The sequence below is a fragment of the Monodelphis domestica genome, chromosome 7, assembly GCF_027887165.1.
Source record: "Monodelphis domestica isolate mMonDom1 chromosome 7, mMonDom1.pri, whole genome shotgun sequence".
Taxonomy (NCBI): Eukaryota; Metazoa; Chordata; class Mammalia; order Didelphimorphia; family Didelphidae; genus Monodelphis; species Monodelphis domestica.
The window spans coordinates 39,846,377-39,867,922 of NC_077233.1; positions in this window are offsets into that span (position 1 = coordinate 39,846,377).

Genomic DNA, 21,546 nt, shown 5'->3' on the forward strand with positions numbered 1-21,546 from the left:
AAACCACATCATTGGGATAGTAATAATGGATTTATTATTAGGGCTTTTTTAAAAACTTTTTTAAGCCTTTTCTTTATATCTTATTGGTTCTAATGCAGAAGAGCTGTAAGGGCTAGGCAGCTGGGGGGTAAGTGACTTTCCCTGAGTCACACAGCTAGAAAGTGACTAAGTTCAAATTTGAACCCAAGACCTCCCATCTCTAGGTCTGACTCTCAATCCACTGAAACATCTAGCTTCCCCTCTTAGTTTTTGACCTAGCATATCTTTTCCTTGCTGTAGAGAAGACATTTAACAGCTTTTTCCACCAATATATTTTTGTGACTTCACTTTGGTTTATTATTTTGAAGCATGCCCTGTGGCAGTGACACTGAAATTTTAATGATTCCTTTAAAATCATACACTTGGTATTTGTCAGAACTTGGATTTGAACCCATGCTTTTGATTTTTGATTTTATATTTTTTAAACCCTTACCTTCCGTCTTGGAGTCAATACTGTGTATTGACTCCAAGGCAGAAGAGTGGTAAGGGCTAGGCAATGGGGGTCAAGTGACTTGCCCAGGGTCACACAGCTGGGAAGTGTCTGAGGTCAGATTTGAACCTAGGACCTCCTGTCTCTAGGCCTGGCTCTCAATCCACTGAGCTACCCAGCTGCCCCCTCCATGCTTTTGATTTTGAGGCCACCTTTCTATTTACTACAACATACAGCAAATATTAGGTGACAAATAGGAAAGTCCTTTGAAAAGCTGAAATTATCAAAAATCCTGATCACTGATACAGAGTGAAGTTATTTGAACCAGAGGACTAATGACAAACATGGCACCCCTCTCTAGATAGAAGCCAGAAGACAGGTGGCAGAAGGGGAAACGTTTTCTTACACTTAGCCAATGCAGGGATTTGTGAATGTGTATCTTTGTCATTAGAATTTGATTGTTCATTAATTTATATTTTGAAAAAAGATCTAATTAGGAGGAAAGAGAAAGGGTCCTCCTTTCCTAAAATGAGCAGAGGCTAGAAGGAGTAACTCACCAAATAAATGTCTTACTAAAGACTTAAGAAAAGGAAACCTATTATAATAGAGCTTTGAAGGTCATAAGTTGAATTTATTATATACTTTTAGAAAGTTTTACATAATAGAGACCTACAATTTTATGTACATTCCTCTCCTGTTTTATAATAAACATGGAAATGCTCATTTTACTTAATGTTTATGTTCAGATTAAAAAGAAACCAAAATGGGAAAAATATATTTGAAGTCTTCTCAAACACTTGAAAAAAATTGTATCTTATGCTCATCATTTAGTTTGGGGTTTATTTGTTCAAACGGTTCCCAGACCGGAGCCATTAATACACAATTATCATCATGATTATTTCTGGATTAATTCAGCCACTTCCCCCTGAAGAGCAGAACTGCTCCTGTCTCAGCACTATGTTTAATATTTGAGCTCTGTTTATTATCCCCCTAACTCCAAAGCTATGAGTTCTTTTCTCATTAAGAAACCATGTACTGGTCCACTTATTTCTTCAGTCCTGATTGGCAGAATCAATCAGAGAGAATGAAACTGAAATTTGGAGACCAATTAGATGCCTGAAAGCAATTCCTTACTACCCAAAGTAATCTTTCTTGCCTTTATTTTTTTTAGGAAAGCCTAATTTAAAAAGATGAAACAAAAAGAATCATGTTAAAATAAGGATAAAAGGTGTTTTCTTTCTTTGTTTAATCTCTTCCCTTGCAATGTGCCATTGTAAGATTATATATTGAGCTAGAAAAGCAATCTTGACCTGCTATCTCTAGCCTCAGTTTGTAAATTAACTTTGAGACACCAACCACTGAGACAGCATCACCTATCATTTTCTACTACATTAACAGAAAAGTGGCAATAAAGAGTAGGTGGGAGGAAGAGATATGTATGGTTACTGGCAGAACAGGCTAGGTTCTAATCTTTTTTTTTTTTGTGATTTCCCCCTAATCATGGATGTGAAATCATTAATTCTCTCTAGTGAAAATGAATTATTTTACCTACCCAGCCTTTGAAATTGACTAACTATGACTAAATTTTCCCTTTAAGTAAGAGCAAGTCTCCCTGGTTATGACTTAAAAAACAGGGCACAATTCTGCTAGACTATGTGTGTAAAAAAATAGGGAAAAAAGCTAGAATTTAAAGACTGCTTTAAGGTTTGCTATGCATTTTATGTATGTTAATTCATTTGATATACAAAAAAATGTGTTATTTTAACTCCATTTTATAACATAGAGAAATTCAATAACTTGACAAGAGACACACAACTAGCAATTGTTTCAGGTAGTACTTGAATTCACATCTATTGACTTCAACTCATCTGTTCTTTTGGGAAAATATAGTGTCAGTCCCTCTAAGGCAGAGTTTCAAAGCTTTTTTATTTAAAAAAATATCATTAACATTTTTATTAGTTTGTCTGGTAAAGTCTATGAATACCTCAGAAAAAAATATTTGTAAATCCTTAGAATAAAATACAAATACTTTTAAAAGGAAACCAAATATAAAATGAAATTATAAAATACAAATTATGAAATATATGTAATTTAATAAAGATATGGGTTTTTCCTGTCCCAGTTCACATACCCCTTGAACTCAAGGGTCCATGAAACTTACAATATGAATAACTGCTTTAAAGGTAACCAGTGGATGATGGACTGAGTAAATGTCTGAAGCAGTTAACAGCTTCTCTTATATTTTTTTCTAAGTTGCTGATTTGATAATGGTATATTATTATCAAAAGAAGCACATTTGGATTCCCAATACGAGGATTATGTTCAAAAGGATCTCCCCCACCCCCACACAGACATATAGCTTTCCAATCACCATTCAACTGATTTCCCTCTTCTACTTTCTGCCTCCATGCCCAAAGTGATGCATGAGCTCTCAGCACTTAATCTTGGATTCTACTTAACAACCTTGGAAACTGGCCAGGAAGAATTGTCATTCTTTTGTCAATTACCCAAACCCCAGATACCCAAAGCACATGGGAGGAATCTGTACAATTATTAGAAGCTGCCCAAGATAATATTCCCAATGTCATTCCTGACTTGCTGGGTGACCTTTGGAAAATCACATATGTAAGAGGAATATGATAAATGATGCTGTAGGCTCACCATGCAAATTAGTCATGAAGTGGGAGGGTGGGTAATTAGGTTAGAAACAAGGAGAGGGAGGATCTAAAAGTTGAGGTACAAATGAGAATTAAAATGCTCATTGCCTTTCCTGCTGAAAATAAAGTTTATTCAATTTCAATTACATTATTTATTTCTGTAACAAACTCCTATTCTAATTTTTAGATACATAATTTCTTCATAAATAAACATAATTATAAATAAATAATTAATTGTGATTTATTGCTCTTTCATGTCATTTAATTAGAATTGAATTTTTTTCTTTCACAGATTTTAGGGACTGGGGCAGTCTAGAATTGTGATTTCACTTAGTAAAGAAGTTTCTTCCACCAGTGCAAATTGGAAACTGGCTTTTAACTTACAGTTTTAGAGAACTGTTTTTCTGAGAGACTAAGGGACTTGCCTAGGGTCACACATTAGTTAGTGTCAGAGGCAGAAATTTAAGTCAGGTTTTCTTGACTCTAAGACCAATTCTCTATATAACATATCAAGTTACCTCTTTTATTTTACACAAAATGACTAAACTACCCCCAAAATATGTGAATTCTCACCTGCAATCATTCAAACTTTTAATCTTTCCATACTAACTATCCTGTGTCACTCTAGTGAATGGACCCTTCCCCCATAATTTCAAAACAGTATTTCAACTCAACATGTACACTAAAATGGTGGCAGATTATAAACTTCTCTGAATTACCTAGGCTGGGATCATATGAAGATGTTTATCTGCGTTAGGGTTGGTTTTCTTTTGTTTTGGGTTTTTTTTTTTTTTAGAAGTCTCAAAGCAATATTCAACTGGTGGATGAATGGTTTATCAATGAAGTCTCTTCCAAGAAGGAAGTACATGTCAAAAAAAAACAAGAGAGGGTCATAACGCATATAATTCATTTGGCATTTAGTTTAAAGATGGGAACTTAATGCAATACAAACAATTAAATTATGTATTGTAGCAGATTAAAAATACCACGTTTTTGCTTTTTATAATATTTTAATTTTAGTTCTTATTTGTAAAACAAGACCAGACCCTTCTTCCTGCTTCCAAACCTGAGACATTTTACATTTAGAGGAGGATGGTCAAGAAATAATGCCATTGCATTTCTTTCTACATGACTACTTAAGTGTTTTCCTTTAAAGAGGCTAGGATAAGACCAACAATCCTGTCTTCATCCTCTGAAATGTACAAATTATACTTTTTTTTTCATGTTCTCTCTAACAGGGTTTGCGACCAGGTAATAGAATCTCTGTCCTTAATTTAATTGTTTGTATTGCATTGATTTCCCATCTTTAAACTAAATGCCAAATGAATTATATGCATTATGACCCTCTCTTATTTTTCTTGACATGTACTACTACATGTACATGAGTATACATTTTATTCTTCACCCTCTTCATGTGACTTGTTTGTCGTTTCTAATCATTCATTTTTTTATGACATGATTTGTTCAAACTCTTCATCATTCCTTAAATGTCTATGTTGCAGCCTACTTAGTTAATAATCCACCTCTGTCCATTATCCTTTTAGTAATGTTTTCATTTTTAGACATTTTAGAGTTTCCAAGCCATACAATAGCCAAACAAGTTTCCAAGCCATACAATAGTACAGATAGTACATTGGTATCCCTATCATTCCAAATCATGCCACATATTCTGTTCCAGGCTTTAGATATTGTGTGTCTCAACAACATCATAACTAAATGAGGAATTTATTACATTTTCTGAAAAGATGGAAAATGGAAGGTCTAAAGACCTTAGAAAAAGTGATAGCCATTCTCTTTGCCAAAGAAATCCTTTCTCAACCTAGCCTCAATTAATTTCTCTCCTGCAGATTACTTTCACTATCACCTCATCATCATTGCTCCCCATTATCTCTTCTTTCCTAATCTTTGATCTCTATATCTATATTTTCCCCTTTTGCCTACAAACACATCTATGTATTTACCACCTTTAAAAAAATGGCAAGTAAGTTTCATTTGATCTGACTATCTCCACTAGCTATCATCCTATATCTCTCCTTCCCTTTGTTCCTAAACAGCTTGAGAAAGCTCTCTAAAATTATTGTTACTATATATTTTTCTTCCTATTCTAAACCTTTTACAATCTGGCATCCCACCTCATGATTCAAGTGAAACAGCTCTCTCCAAGGTTATTAGTTTCTTAATTGACAAATCTAATAGCCTTTCCTCACTGTTTGTCCTTATTAATCTCTGTAAAGACAGAGAGTTAAACGACACTGTCAGAACCCCTTGTCTCCCGGATAATCTCTCCTCTCCTACAGTCCTGTTTATCTTCCCACCTATCTGACCATTCTTCCTCATTCTTCATCTGGGACATACATCCTTACCATTGATGTTTCTCATAGATCTGTCTTCTCCTCTATCTTTATATTATGTTAATTGATGACCTCATCAGTTCCCACAGTTAAATATTTCTCTAAGACTATGATTCCTCTTCTCTAAACATCCAACCCTAACCTCTTTCTTGATCTTTGCTTTTATTTAACTAGTTGTAAAGGGTAAAATTATGGCTGAGACTAAATATAATAATTATTTTTGTCACCAAGGATTTAATTTTTAAAATCCTAATGAAAAAAAACCAAGTCAGCTGTAAATGTTGTTGTTTTAATTGATAGTGGAGGAGATTAAGGAGAAGGAAGTAGGTTTTCTCCCCCACTCCACCCCCCTGACTGGTACCCAGCAGGGAGATTAGGAGATAAGGTTTTGGAGTATGAAGGAGGAAAGAATCAGCCTGACCTCCAAAGGGGCTCAGCTAAGATGCCCAAACCTGAAATCAGCTCCAGGGAAAAACTCACCACCAAACTCAGACAATAGCCACCACCACACCAAGATGTCTAGCATGCTGCCAGCCAGAGTAGTCTCTCTGGGGAAAGAGCAAGAGACAGAAAGAGACATGCTTTATATAGGCAGTTTTACATCACTTTACTGCATCTCATCTGTACCAATGATGACTTAACTTGACTTAGGACAGGCCATTGGTCTGTCCTTTTTTTTTTTTTTGCACTTGTCTGTTGAAGGCCATTTCCTCAGATAATTAAATCTTGAGTTTGGTGCAGACCTTCCTAATCTTGTTAAACTAAGAAGGGTGGAGAATGTAGAGTTTCCAAGATCTGATTCTGTTATTCCAAGTATATACAATGTTATTGATCAGGAAATAGCTAAATCAGATCTTCTAAAGAATGATCTGATTAGGGTGGAATAGTTTTAAAATTCACATAGTGGACGTTCCACAAACAAATCAAACTCCACCCATGTAAAAGAGATATTATTATCCCACTCTTTCCAAACTTCCTTGTTACCATAAAGAGGAACATCATCATCCTAATAAATCAGGCTCAAAAAATTAGTGTCATCCTTGATTCATACTCATCCCACATATGTGATATTTTTCCAAGTCTTTTTTTTTTTACTTTTACCTTCATAACATATTTTTATGAATGTCTCTTGACTCATACCATCACCACCCTGGTCTAGAACCTCATAATCTCACTCCTTGACTCTTTTAAAATTTATTTAAAAAATTTAGGTTTTTTTAGATTAAATGTCAATACAATGTTTAATATCAGTTTTCTGATATTTTGAAATTCATGTTCTCTTGTTCCCTCCCCCACCCAAAAAAAACAGTAACATGATATAGGTTGTACATATATTACCATATAATACACATTTTCATTTTCTTCACATTGTGAAAAAAGATACATATTCCTTACACTAGAGAAAAATCGTGGAGAATAGTGTGTTTCAATTTGTATTCAGGCACTATCTCTTCATTCTATAACAATGGATATCTTTTTTTATTTTTTTTTTTTGGCATGAGTCTCTTGGAATTGTCCTGGATCCTTGCCTTGTTGATAATAGTTAAGGCATTCACAATTGACTATCACACAATATTGCTGTTACTGTGTCCATTACCCATTGACTATTATAATAGCCTGCTGGTTGTTCTCCTTGTCATACATCTCCTGACTAGCCTTTCTTCTGATCCCTCACAAAAAGAGATTTTTCAAAGCCAAGTATGACCACATCACATTCAAAACTTTTCATTTTATTCAAGTGGCTCCCTATTACTTCAAATATTGAAAATAAAATCCTCTATTTGGGGTTGAAGTGCCTCCTAACTTGATCTCTCCTACCTTTCTTGTCCTCATATTTTTTTCCTACTTCTATACTGTATAATCCAGCAATGCTGGCCTTCTTGCTATTTTTGAATGGGACACCCTATTTCTTGATTCAATGTCTTTTCAATGGCTCTCCCTTGTGTCTGAAATATCCTCCCTGCTAACCTGCTCCTGCCAGCTTTCTTAAGAGTCAGCTCAATTTCAACCTGCTGCAGGAAGCTTTTTCCAACCTTATTTTAACTCAAAGCCTTCCTTTTAATATTTTATCCTGTCTACATTATATGTAACTCACATGAATAAGCATTAGTATGTTATCTTCCCAGTGGAATGAGGACTATTTGCAGGTGGGCACAGTATTTCCACTATATATATATTTTTTGCATTCCTGGTGCTTAACAAAATGCCCAGCACACAGTAAATGATCCAGAAATGATTACTGACTTCCCAAATTCCACCTCTTGTGAGATACCCAGTTATCTGTGGGCTCCTCCAACCCCCTATCCAACACTCTCCCTGATAACTTCCATGGTATTCTGCTTGATTGCTGTGTCTGTACATTGCACAGCAGACTCTGTCTCCAGGGGCACCAAAGCATCCCTTTAATAGCTGACTTGCTTGCTTTTTCCTCTTTTAGCTGGCAGCTACCTTGCCCAGGTGCAAATGATAAGTAATCAGCAGATTCCTGCTAATTGCAGCCAAAGCCCTCAATACAAAACAGCAGCTGCAGTTGGCAATTATCTGGGTGATGGTCTCCTAAAAGTCGGATTTTCACCTAGTTCTTACCTCCCGAGAGAAAAGTTAGTCTGAGAACATCTGAGGTCCCAGCGAGGGTGTTTCTTCTCAGGTCAACACAGCTTGGTTTGTCGGCTCTTTTGCTCTAGTTGTCAGTTATTTGTCCATCTACCACCATCTTAGAACCTGTAAAAACAGAATTTCTGTCATCTTTTCCAGAGCCTTTACCTCCAGTTATAGCCAATGCACCAAATATTTTTAAAAGAACTTATGTACAAGGCACAGGACTAGATGCTAGGGAGACTAAATGAAAACCTCTCAATTTCTTCCCATGAAGAGCTTATATTTTACTGAAGGGGAACTACATAGCATGTAAATACTTAGAATTATGGATGGTGATTGGGATTGGGAGTTCATTGGTACAGGAAACTTCCAGTTGGGAGAATTTCCAGTGCCAATGGTCATTGGCACCCTCTTTGTCAATTTAGGTGAAAAGAGTTGTCTAGATTACTAAGAGTTTCAAGGTTTGTGCAAGGTCATACAGATGGTATGTGTCAGAGATCAGACTTTAAATAGGTCCCTCCTACTTCTAAACTAAAGTGTTAGAAAGGAGACACAGTGGAGAATAAATGGATAGAGAGTGGACCTCAGAGATTGGAGGGGATAGATTTTAACAAATTAAAGGATCAGAAAAGACATCATGTAAGAGATAGTATTTATTCATCTATTGTGAAAGGCAGCATGGGCTAGTGGGTAGAATAAGGAGGTTGTTGTTCAGTTTGAGAAACTTTTTGTGAACCCGTTTTCCTGAAAATGATACTAAAGTGATTTACCATTTCCTTTTACAGATGAGGAAACTGAGGCAAACAGGGCTAAGTGATTTGCCTAGGGTCACACAGCTAGTAAGCATATTAGGCCAGATTTTAATTCAGGCAGCTGAGTCTCCAGGCCTGTCATCCCATGCACTGAGTCATGTAGGAAGAATCAGGTTCAAATCAACTCCTTATAGATATTCATCTTATGATCAGATACAACAAATTAATCCTTTCTTAGACTTAATACCCTTTTATAAAATGAGGGTCATAATATCTACCTCAATAGACCTGTGAAGCTCAAATAAGGTAATCTATCAAATATCCATTGTGAATTTGAGTTACCATTTATTTATTTTTATATATAGTATAATATAATGTATAATATAATAACATAATGCATATGATTTGTCACAAATATGTAATAAATTACAACTATGTTTATATAAGAGAAAGTAATTTTCATATTAGCTATTTTCAAAAATCTAAATCTTATTCTCCCCCGACCTCCTTCCTACCCCTTCTCCCTCTCCCAGAAGGCAGTTAATGTTATATGTTATAAATATATCATAATATAATATATATTTTATTGTTTGTCATATGTTGTGAAAGAACCACAATTTGTTCAGCCATTCCCCAAATGATGGACATTCCTTCATTTTACAATTTTTTATATTTTATAATTCTTTGCAACTACAAAAATTACATTTTACAATTCTTTGCAACTACAAAGAGAGCTACTATAAATATTTTGGAACATACAGATTCTTTTTCTCTTTCCATGATCTTGGTTTAAAAGGTTTTATAACTCTCTGGATGTAATTCCAATTGTTTTGCAAAATGGTTGAATCAGCCTCCAACAGTGCATGAGTGCCCCTATTTTTCCACTTCTCCTCCAACATTTGTCACTTTGCCCAACATTTATCATTTTAGTCAATCTTGTAAGTGTGAATTGATATCTCGGAATATTTTTGGTTTGCATTTCTCTAATCAATAGCATTTTCATATATGTATATCTGACCAATTTCTTTAGGCAAAAATTGTCTGTTCATATCTTTTGCCCATTTATCAATTGGAGGATAGAGTGTATTCTTATATAATTTGACAAAGTTCTCTATATACTTTAGATTTGAGACCTCTGAGAAGTTGTCTATAACAATGTTTTCTGGTTTTCTGCTTTCCTTCTGATCTTGGCAATATTTAATTTGAGCAAAACCTTTTTGATTTAATGTACTCGAAATTATCCAATTTACAATGTTCTCCATCTCCTGTTGACTCATAAGTTCCTCTCTATCCATAAGTCATATTTGGAGTGTGTTATGGTATCTCCATTTATGTCTAGATCATGTATCAATTTTGATTTTATCTTAATGAATGGTGTAAGATATTGTTCTATGTCTAGTTTCTGCCAAATTTCTTTCTAGTTATACCAACAATTTTTACCAAATAGGGATTTCTTCTCCCCAAAACCTGGATCTACAATTTTGTGAAATACAAGATTACTATATATCAGGTATTTATTCTTTCTGTGGTTATCTTAAATGGATTATCTCTTTCTATCTCTTCTTATGGGACTTTGTCAGTAATATATTAAAATACTGGTGACATGAGGATTTATTTTCTATCCTACTACTTTGCTAAAATTTTTGATAATTTCAACTATCTTTTTAGTTGAATTTCTAGGATTTTCCAGATATACCATCATATCATCAGCAAACAGATTTTTATTATTTGTTTTTAATTCTGATTTGTTCAATTTATTTTTCTTCTCTTGTTGCTATTGCTAGCATTTATAACACTTTTCAATAATATTGGTTATAATGGGCGTCCTTGTTTTACTTCTGATCTTATTGGGAAGACTTCTAGCTTATCCTCATTATAGATAATACTTGCTGATGATTTTATATAGATTCTTTTTGTCATCTTAAGGGGAAAAAAACACAAAACATTTATACTTATGCCTTCCAGTGTTTTAAATAGGAATGAATGTTGTATTTTGTTAAAGACTTTTTATGCATTTATTGATATCAATCATATGCTATAAATATTTTATAATATATAGTTTATTTTCCTTATTCCTTGATCACCTTAGGAAATAAATACAATATTGGTATTACCAGGTCAAAAGATATAAACAGTTTTATCACTCTCAGTGTAATTCTAGACTGCTCTCCAAAATGGTTGAATCATTTTATAGTTCCACTAACAATGTATTAGTGTTCCTATTTTTCCATATAGTAAATTTCAAATGATTTCTTAAATGTCAATTCTGAACCATCTGACTTTTCTGACGAATCCATAGAGCCATGTCTACAGAAGGGTGTAGCAAGTGCCTCCCTAACCCTACTCCTAGTCTGATCTTGTTTGTCTCTACTAAAACACAAAGCTAGATACTGTAGTGTCATTGGATTTAGAGATGGAAATTTCTGGACATATAGTGTTTCTCTTTGTGTCTGTGATTCACTCTCCATATGCCTATATTTCATCCTATATAGGTCTCTTTCTCTGTCCCTGTCTCTGTCTTTCTGTTCCTATCATATTCTCGCATGTATACATACACATTTGGAATCTAGACTTTAAAAATAACCCTTTCTTTCTGTGTATAGCCTAAAATAAACCAACTCAATAAAATGTTTATTTTTTTAATGCTATTAAACTGTCCATTTCTAATTCAGACCTTTCTGTATTTTTTAAGCCCTTACCTCCTGCCTTAGAATCAATTGGTTCTAAGACAGGAAAGTTGTAAGAGATGGGCAATAGGGGTTAAGTGACTTGCACAGGTCACACAGCTGGGAAGTATTTGAAGCCAAATTTGAACCCAGGACCTACCATATCTGGGCCTGGCACTCAATCTACTGAGATACCCAGCTGCCTTACAGACCATTCTGTCTTTAGCTGGAATTTAAGGATATCAACAACTGAATTTAATTTGCATCTTATCAATTGCAAAGGTTGACCCTAAACTACACAAAGAAATCTAAATTCAAAAGATTAAAGAATAAATCACCAAGAAATTGGGTCAAATTCCAACTACAAATAGTGGACAGATTTTATCATAGCCTAAAAACCAAACCAAACAAAAATACTACAAAGATATTGGTATAATTTGCTTAGCAGGATATTAATGTGAAAATCCTGTGAACTGGGAAAACAGCTGCTTAACCAAACTTGAGCATTTGGCTGAACAACTGTCTTTATTTTTAGCTTCAAGCTAGCCATATATCCTTTATGCTCTGACAATTTATATGCTGCTCCTGCTTAAGGTGTCTGAAATGATATCTTTACAGACGAGAAGTTAGAAAGACCTTGGCTCACAACCCTTATAACACTTGGGGCTTTGAAAAGAGAATCCATACTAATCCCTGGAAGGATGTTAAGACTGCCCCTTTTCAAAACCTAGCTGGCTTTTAAAGACCTTTGTTCTAACTGGCATGACGTAAAATATGATGTCAGTAATGCAAGTTGTCCATTTCAAGGCTATTATTCATGTCCCAGTATTCTGCCTACCTTAGCCAGCTTGTAATCCCCAACTCTACTTGCACATCAAGGCAGAGATAACTGCAGGGAAGAGCCTTGCATACAAATTGTGCACTGCTGGCAGACACTACATTTGCTTCAAACAAAGCTTTTTCATTTTTCAGATTTAAAAAGAGAGAGGGATCATTTTCTTGGATTCCCAAATTTTCATCTGTTTAAGAGGCAAGATAAATTAAGTTCATTAAAATTTCTGAGTAACAAATCACTTTGGGGGGCTCAGTTAACTTCTAGAGAAGACCCATACAGATTTTTAATATTATCTGATTTGGTTAGCTATGTGAATTGAATCAATGTGTTTAAAAGACAAAGTAAGAAAGGAATGTGCCAGTCTGGAGCTTGGATTTCTCTTTGTTAAGCAATTGATTTTCCATATTGTCCATAAGTCCCAGGGTGTTATAGGTAATGTATCACAGTAAAGTATAAATAGAATCAGACTACAAAAATATAATAATAGAAATGAAATCTTACTGAAATCCTCCAGGGAATAAAACAAATCTATAATATTCATTAGTTGTAGGTTTTCAAAAAGCTATATGAATTCAACTGCCTTTAATTTGACAAAGCAAAAGAAAAAGTTATGTTTTTAAGGGAACATTCAAGGACATTTCAGGTTTTCATTCAGCTTATGTTGGCATATATTTGGATATTATATTTGGGTATACTTGGTTCTAAATGTCTAAATATATCACTTAGAAATCTTAGATTTTTCATTCTCACACAGGAAAAGCCAGATATCATACAGTTATATGTTTAGCACATGAATGAGTATTATATTTACTAGAAATAGCTTTCACTTTTTTTGCTAGCACAGCATATAAATGTCATTCAGAAGGTGCTCCAAATGCATTATAATACCAAAACTTCAGAGCCATTTTGATGAAAGCATGGGCATAACTTGTCTATCATATAAAACATGCCAGGCTTTCACAGTTCCTGTTGACATCCTTCTCACAAATATTAAAAAACAAGTCTGAATTTTTGTAACACTGGCTGGTAGCCATATGTAAAAAAAAAATAATTAAGAGCAGAGACTGATGTAATTTATAGCAATCTGATTTATTTTTAATGCACAGTACCATGTTAGAAAATGATTTATCAAGTCCAACGAAGCCATAACATGACAGAATGGATCATTTAGTCTATTACATTGCAGCACTTTATGTATTGATGCTTTGAAACTATTAAGGAATTGTCTCAGCCAGCATATTTTTTGCAAGCATACTTGTTTGTGCATTTCCAGTGGAGTGAATCTATCATGGCATTTAATCACTGTCTGAACTTAGCAGCTCTAGAAGATTTATGATTTTATCTCAATCCTTTAGATTTACACAGTGGCATTTTCTAGGATTCTTTGATACCCTCTGCCCTGTTGGAAAGAAGCAAGAGAATATAAGTATTTAGAAAAAAGGGAAAGGAGGTGAGTTATGTTTAGTTTTACTGACTACTTGAGTATGTAATGAAATAAGATTTATATGTGAATAATGGAAGCTCTCAATTATCCACAGAGACTGCTATTAATAAAATCTTCATATTCTCTGTTTCTTTCTCTCTGTGACTGTCTTTACTATCTCTGTTTCTTTCTGTGCCACTTTCAGTCTCTTTCTTTCTCATCTCTTTACTAATTCTGTGTTTCTGTCTGTCTCTGTCTTTCTATCAGCCTCTCTTTTCTCTACCTCCCTCCTTCCCACCCTCTACCTGGAGAGCAATTTGGAACTTTGCCCAAAGTACTATAAAAACATACATTTCCTTTGACCCAGCAATACCTTTATTAGATCTGTATCCCACTGGTTCTCCTTACCTTGTGTATGTTGGAAATGCAGCATCTATTCCCAGGTCCAATTCCAAAACTAATTGTAAATGAAGTTTTTACCCTCATAATTCATAATTGATCATTGAACAATATTGGTATTACTGTGTACACTGTTCTAGTTTTGCTCATATCACTTTCATCAATTCCTGTAAGTCTATAAAGATTTCTCAGAAAACATCTTGCTCATCGTTTCATATAGAACAATAGTATTCCATCATAGGCATATATCTCAAATTGTTAAATTATTCCCCAGTTGATGGGCAACCCTTCAACTTCTAATTCTTTTCCACAAAAAAAGAGCTGATATAAATGTGTACATATGGGTCCTTTTCCTTTTTATAAAAATCTCTGGGATATAGCCAAAGTAGTGTTATGGTTAAGTTAAAGGGTATGCACATTTTTATGGTCCTTTGGGCATAGTTTTAAATTACTCTTGTAATGGGAAAAGAATAGAGATAGGATAGACTTAAGAGAAGTGGAAGGCTGTCTTTAAGGAACATACTAGGAACTCAAGGGAAAGGATTTTAGCAGACTGAAGGCAGAGAAGGAAGAGTTTGGAAATGACAACTGATAGAGAGTAGTGACTTCCTATTGGAGGGTAGGAGTTTCCTGTCTGGGAATGGTGGAGCAAAGGTGGGCTTGTTGTAGCTCATCCACCTTAACCTGACTGTGGAGAAGGAGTATACCCCTAATTCATCTTTGGAGGTATTTTATTTAACTGGGAAAGATCTAGAAAAGAATCTGACCACACCTTCTGTGCTTTTCAAAAGGCTTTATCTAAAAAATTCTGTCAGATAGGCTTTGAGGTTTTACCTCATGGGTCAGACCCCCTGGAGTGAACTTAGTCATTGGAGTTCATTCATAATGGTTTTTGGAGACAGCTTTTGGGCAATAAACCAAACCAAATATTGAGGGTCATAGATAGTTAGCTTAGACACTTTGGGGGTCACCTAGATAGAAACAGGGAACTGTTAAGTTAGTCAGAAGACCAGAGGGCTCCCTCTTGTGAGGGACAAAGAGGATTGTGGGAAATTAGCTAGATCCCTTAGAGTTAAGGGCCCCTTGTTCTGCTCCTCAGTTTGTATTCCCTCTTAAAATAAAAGAGATACTGTTTTTAGATCAATTGTCTCTAAGGCATTTGCACAAGTGGCCCAGTGAGAGAAAGTGATTCAGTTTCACTCTCACTAACCAGAGGTTAGAATACCCAGATGGGGATTCAGGGGAATCCCTGAGTAGATCTACCACTATCTGCTTCTGTGGGTTGGGTCATAAAATACATCCTTTATGTAAACCCTAGCCAGAAATTTGGAGGCCACTGACCCACACAGTTCTCCAAGACTCTAAGTTTTAGAGAAGGTACTAGTCTGCATTGGGAGATGAATTTTCCTCTTCCGGGAGTTCCCTATATCAATAAAGCAAGAGATCCATCATGCTGCTAAAAAAAATGTTTTTTTAATAGTCAACTTTTATCAGACTATAGTATAAACAACAAAGTTATTCAGTAAGAGTTTCCTTATTTTTATGACTTAATTTTTTACCCAGGAAAAATTGTATAGATGAAATTTCTCCAGAATTAGCTTTCATTTTTTATCTATAATCTTGCCTTCAGATTATTTTAATTAAAATTTTAAAATTCAATGAATGGAAATCTGTTTTCTTTTCCTCCTCATATAAGTAAAAGTAAATGACAGCCCTTATAACAAATATTAATATCCAAGAAAAACAAATTCCTTTCTCTTTTATGTCTCTCTCTCTCTCTCTCTCTCTCTCTCTCTCTATATATATATATATATATATATATATATATATATATATCAATCTACATTCTAAATTTATCTCATTGTCAGAAGGTTGATAACATGCTTCATCATCATTTCTCTTGATTTTTGATAAGAGTTATTAAATCTTTCAAAGTTTTTATCTTTATAGTGCTCTTATTGAATATATTGTTCCCCTATATCTCTGTTCACTTCACTCCATACAAGTTCATTCAAATTTTCTGAGGTTTCTCTGAAACTATCACCTTGAGTAATTTCTTAACATTAAAATTCATTTCATTTAACTATTTCATCAACCTTAAGGGCACAACATACTACCATAAAAAAAATAATTTAAATCTCTTTTTTAGAGTTAATTTTAATAATTCTTCTAGAGGATATCATTTGTATCATATCTTTTCATAATTGTCTACTCCTGTCCTTTGACCATATATCTACCATACTCAATGAGTTATCAGTATGACTTTATTTTTGCTTATATGTTTTAAACATAAAATTTTGTTATATATGCAATAAATATTTAACAATCTTATATTTTTCTTTTGCTTTCTAGCACTGAAGAATTTTTCTTTCAATATATGAAGCATTTTAGCCAATTTCCTTAATATTTTTATAGAGCTTGTTTTGTTGTTTGCTATTTTAATATTCTTTTCTTTCATCTTTTTGGAATTGACTAGTGGCATATCATATAAATTTTAGATCCAACAACTAAACTGACAACCATTTTCCCCTCAAGTACATTTTGTAAATAATAAATCCTTCCTCAAAACTTTATTTTAAAAAGAATGTTAGTCATTAACCTTTAATAAACATTTCTTTGCCACTTGGATACTATATACATATATTTGTGAGCATATGTAAGTATATGTTTAATGTATAAAATATTAGTTATTGTTATTAGTTATTAATATTAGTTTAGATAACCTAGAAGTCCAGAAGTCCATTTCCAAATCAATTTTCCTCATAACTTAGGCTAATTTGTTGACATCTTAGAATAAATCTTCTGTCTCAGTGACCAATAAATATAAAAAAATCCATCATAAACTATCCACCTATTAGTCAATATGCTGATTTTCAACAATGATATTAGTGTCATCTCTCTATAGTTCTTTAAAATTTAAGAGTCTTAAGAGTATTATTTTATTTGATCCTCAAAAATATCTGTGAGATTTATACAATAATTTACTTTGTCTTACAGATGAGGAAACTGAGGATTCAATAAATTAAATGAATTTCTGACAACTACACTAGCAGTCAGTATCTGAAGCAGGGATTCCTAGCTCTTATCTGTGTTAGTAATGATTGTCTAGTATCATCTCCATTATACAGCACTTCCATAAATAATGCAAATAGATTAAAAGGGCTTCAGAATCAAAATCCATTTTCCCATATTCACAAATTAGAGAACTCTCCCTAGGCTTGAAGGAAGAACCTGTAGCACAGGGAAGTGGACAAAAACATGCACAAGGAGAGAAGTAATCAAACAATTGACTACTGTGTGTCAGGAATGCTACTAAGTGCTTTATAAACATTCTCTCATTTGGTCCTCACAAAAACACTGGCATGTAGTTGCTATCATTATCCCCATTACAAAGTTGAGAAAACTAAGAAAGAAAAGGTTAAATAACTTGCCTAAGGTCAAATAGCTAGTTACTAAATGAGACAGGATTTAAATTCAGGTCTATATGTCTCCAGGACAGCACTATACCCACTACCTTTATCCACTTCAAATTACTTTATGCTAAGTAGACAGGATCACATAATTTTTTTTTAAAAAGTTGAATTAATCAATTCAGAATATTTTTTCACAGTTACATGAATCATGTTCTTTCCTTCCCCTCCTCCCACCACACTCCCATAGCCAATGAGCAATTCCACTGGATTTTACATGTATTGTTGATTAAGACCTATTTCCATATTATTGATAATTGTACTAGGGTGATCATTTAGAGTCTACATCCCCAATCATATCCCCATTGAACCATGTCAGCATCACATAATTTTAAAGTTGAAAAGACCTCAATCATATCTAGTTCAATCTATATTCAAAAGAAATCTCCCCTATCATGTCCCTGGTCACCAAAACTCTGCTTCCAGTACTCAAAAGATGATGAGTCTATTGTCTGTTAAGAAAATTAATTCTACTTATTGTTAGTCACTATTTTGTTTTTTTCCTTGTAACATCCTCCCCTGCCTCAGAATTGTGGAGGAGACATGACATAATTATACCTAGGATAAAGAAGGTATAAACCAAATTTTACTGTAGTCTCATATTAGCTGGATGACTTTGGACACTCTCTCAATTTCCTCCCCTTTAAAATGGGGAATCTAATAACATTTTCCTCACATCTATTGTGAGGATAAAATGAGTTAATATATGTAAGACTATGCATCAGAGTGTTAGCAGTGTAGTAGGTACTTAAGAAATGTCTTGTTTTAATTGAATATGAATAGCCACACACCAGAGGAGAGACTGAATTAGAAAAATATCACAGGAGGCTGAAAAGTTCACTGTTCTTCATAAATAAGAATATTAACATAAATAGCTTTTCATTAGCATTAATCAGAAAATAATTTATCATTTTGGTTTTCTGGAAATATTATTATAGTTGAAAGGAATAAGTCAACAACAGTCAATAAATGTTTATTTAGTGTTTATTATTGGCTTGGAATTAAGCTAAGCACAAATATAATCAAAGACAATCACTGTGGGATGTATATGTATTATGTATTTCATTCCTATTTTGTTGGAATAAAAATAAGGTAGGTAATTGGAACTTCAAAGGTGGATCATTTCCAGGTGCTGTATTTTCTCTTGAAGTTACTGAACTTTCCCCTTTGTCTTTTTCTTCAATGCCCTTTAGATGTACAATCACACTAAGAGTTTGTGTTATAAATATATATGGCTAGAAACAATGATCTCCTCTATTTGCTGTTCAATGGACTATGTGGAATCACTCTGCTATTTCAGTTTGGTAGCCAAAGCAGAGGTGTCCACATTACAAAATAAATAGTGCCATGCTGTTCATGGGCACTTTATTGAGCCAGCATTGTGGGAAAAAAAGCATGTAGGGACATTGTAAACTGAAGTTTTTCACCCTTTGAGGTCTCTACTGACTAGAATAATAGGTTTATAAATAGAATAATTTCTATTAGTGACTCATCCAGTTCAAATAGACTTGTGGGAAGATTGACTACAATTGATCAATAATCTTCAATTCCTTAGTTAAGAAAGAAAGAAAGAAAGAAAGAAAGAAAGAAAGAAAGAAAGAAAGAAAGAAAGAAAGAAAGAAAGAGTCAGAGAGATTCAGGCAGGAAGGCAGGAAGGGAGAGAAGGAGGAAGGAGGGGAGGGAGGGAAGGAAATAAGGAAGGAAGAAATTAAGGAAGGAGGGACAGAGGGAAGGAGGAAGAATAGTTGCCACATAAGCAATAGGAAGATGATAGGCATATGGCTGAGAATAGAATATTTAGCCACATGTATTATATTTTCATAAGGATAAACATACATTTATCATTTGGGTTCATAAAATCATCTTTTTAAGAAATCAGGGTTAGGTAATTTTTCTGAGAATATCTAGATATATAGACTCAGGAAGACAACAGACAAAGAACTTCATGAGAGTAAAGTATAGATAATAGAGAAAAGAAAAAGGCTTGGAGTGCATTTAGTGAGGTATAATATTTAGAACTATAGAGGTGAAGAGATCATCTTAATTTACTTTGTACTGGTCAGACCACACGTGGAATGTTGTGTTCAAGGGCAGAGTTGCTAAGTGTCATTCTATAAAGGATCTCAGTTAAGCCTGGGTAGGTTGGAAACCATTGATTAATAAAGAAAAATATTTATATTTTTATTGAAAGCAGTAGAAATGGTAAACCTGGTACATGAGGAGAGACTCAAGAAGACATGATAGCTATTGAAATTGAAAATCTAACTTTTAGGGGGGAAAATAGACCTGTGCAAAGGTCATAAATTTAGAACCAGAAGGACTGTTAGAAGGAATCTAATGAAATAATTCACCTTTATCATTATTTAATTTATTTAAACTCATGAGAATGCCTCCATTTTTAAGGAAATAGGAAAATGGATAGTAAGTGCTTAGTAAATGATTAATTGTTTGATTTACTGGTGGAGGACAACAATTATAAAGGCATCACAATGGGAGAAGTATACTGGGAAAAACTTGAAGGACATTTTGTCTGAATTAAAAAGTCTTTCCAAATATGATATTCTATTAGACTACTGGAATACTATTAGTACATGAAACCTCATAGGTAAAACAAATTATCTAAATCTAACCATTGCTTATACAATATAATTTTGGCAACACAAATAATGTCATTGTTAAAAGAAATAACTGAAAAAAGTAGTATTGACTTGGAGACCATAGATGGTTAAAGAATAGTAGGAGGTGGATGCCCTGAAATTCCTGTGGACTGGTTTCCTACTACCCTTACCATCCATTTAGAATTTTTCATCTTTAATTTTCAATTAAAATTCAATTAAATTTTTTTTTAAAAAAAGCAATGCAGAAATCAAAGTTCTTGGAAACAGGTTTTGGTTGAAATTATTTAACTCTTCAAGAAAATGTGGATGAGCCCCTACTAATATATTTAAATCAGAATTCCTAAATCCAGCTATTCTTTCAAATTGTGATGAATTTTCCAATGGCTCTTGGGAAAAGCCAGGGGGAGGGTTAGTGAACTAAGTACATCTGTAATCCAAATGATAGCAATTTAGTGCTAAATGTTTGACAAATATTGGCAGACTGATTATTCTCCAAAAGCCATTACTGGTTATGAATCAAAGGGGTGCAGTTTATTAATTAAATGTGAAGACAAAGCCTTCATTATCTTCCTATTATTAAAATGCTGGGAAAACCACCTGTTTTCCTACATTATTCTCTCTTCTAAGGGTTCCATTAAGAATAATAAAAAGGTCTCTGTAATCAGAATACACCCAAAGCTTCTCCAGGATATTGTTAGAGGTGCCTTTGAAAATGTCGCATAAATGATAATGTTCCATTAGGAAGACTTAATTCCAATGTGTTATTTACATACCTAGAGAATTTCCATGGCTGCATTCATTGACAGACAAGTCTTATTGAAAAGCCAAGAGCTTCTACTTGCCTTTGTTGTACTCTTGAATTTGCATAAATATTGTAAGGACCTTCCACAAAAGTTTTGTACATGTATCTGATACCTATGTTTGAAACAGGAACTAATGAGCCAAAAGGGAAAAAAAAAAGCAATAAATTATAATCCTATTTTCTTTTTTTCCATCAAATGCAAAATTATAGAACCAGAAATGACATCAAATACCATTCTAATTCCAAGACTTTTTTATAAATGAAGAACTGACACTTATAGATAAATAACTTAATGACCACTGCACAGGTTGTAAGAGACAGAGGATTTGAACTCAGATGTCTGACTTGGTGAAATCTCCAATGTACTAAGTGATCTTTCAATCTTGGCCTCTCAAAAGAGATATTGAAATGGATTCACCTTTTTTCTTCTTTACAGAGGTAGAAGACTACAAGAATAAAATCTTGTATCTCGTGTTAGACATGGAGAATTCAAGGATCAAATTTAC